This window comes from Coregonus lavaretus, assembly GCF_964263955.1.
Source record: "Coregonus lavaretus genome assembly, chromosome: 15".
NCBI lineage: Eukaryota > Metazoa > Chordata > Actinopteri > Salmoniformes > Salmonidae > Coregonus > Coregonus lavaretus.
The window spans coordinates 45,489,242-45,490,398 of record NC_140002.1 but is presented as its reverse complement, the minus strand read 5'-3'; positions in this window follow the sequence as shown (position 1 = coordinate 45,490,398).

Here is a 1,157-nt window from a genome sequence, read left to right as displayed (position 1 = left end):
TGCAGCTACTTTGCTGTCTGTTATTCTGTCTGAACTGTTTGACATAACTGTAAATTAGCCGTAGTTGGCTAGCTAGCAAGCAAGGGATAAGAACGTTGCCAGCCAGTATGGCAATGGAACATTTAGAACGAACGACTGGGTCGCGTCCATAGATACAGAACAAAAAGATCGAACGACTGGGTCGTGTCTCTAGCAACCCTAGATTTGTGTCGGGACTATATCTTGTGGAAGGATGAAATAGTACGAATACATTTATCAAAATAAAGTTTTTAATGAAAATATGTCAATCATTATTTGAATATGTTGGTAACCCGTTGTATAAAAGTGATAATGCCCTCGAAGCCGGTGTTTGTTGGATATATTGGCACGGTTTGTCGGCCCTCGACGAGCAACACCCATGGCAATATATCCAACAAACACTGGCTTCTCTTGCATTATCACTTAAATAATAAGGAATTTCCCTCGACCACGCCCCCAAATTGGGGGAAACAAAAAGTATTTCTCCTTCACCCCCATTGTAAAAGAGACAAGTTCGTTGTCGATTTTTTTGTTAAACAGCAAAAACAAAACATGCCTAAAATGTGCTGTGTTGTTCAATGTACATGTAAACAGGTCCAAAACCCCGACCTACGGTTCACAGTGCTTCCAAATAGGGAAATGGAGCCATGTGGCTTCAGGCTATTTGGCGTAGGAAATGTTGGGACCCGGAGGAGATACATAGCTACGTGTGTGGAAAACATTTAATCACAGGTAACACCAACTCCCTGACCAACATGGCTGACATTTGGACCATCTTAAGACGGTTCAGGACATTCTAGTATTCTAATTCCTAATTGTATGGTCCCAACTAACTCAGCAGATGTTTGACTGGACTGGAGCCGTTTTAAAACAGCACTGCAGCCTAGCAGTTGTCTGGACTGGGTGTAACAAGATAGTACTGTCTGGCATTATTTTGTCCACCAAGGTAATGTATACATCATTGATTGCGCTTCATAAATAGATTACAGTATATTACAATGCAGTAGTGTATTTCTAATGACCTGCCTGTTGGCCAATGCTGGTCTTGACCTTATTGAGGTCAATGCCTATTTCTTGGATGTGACTATTTCGTGGAAGGGAACTATTTGAAAAGAGCGCATGTTTTCCTCTACGGAAGT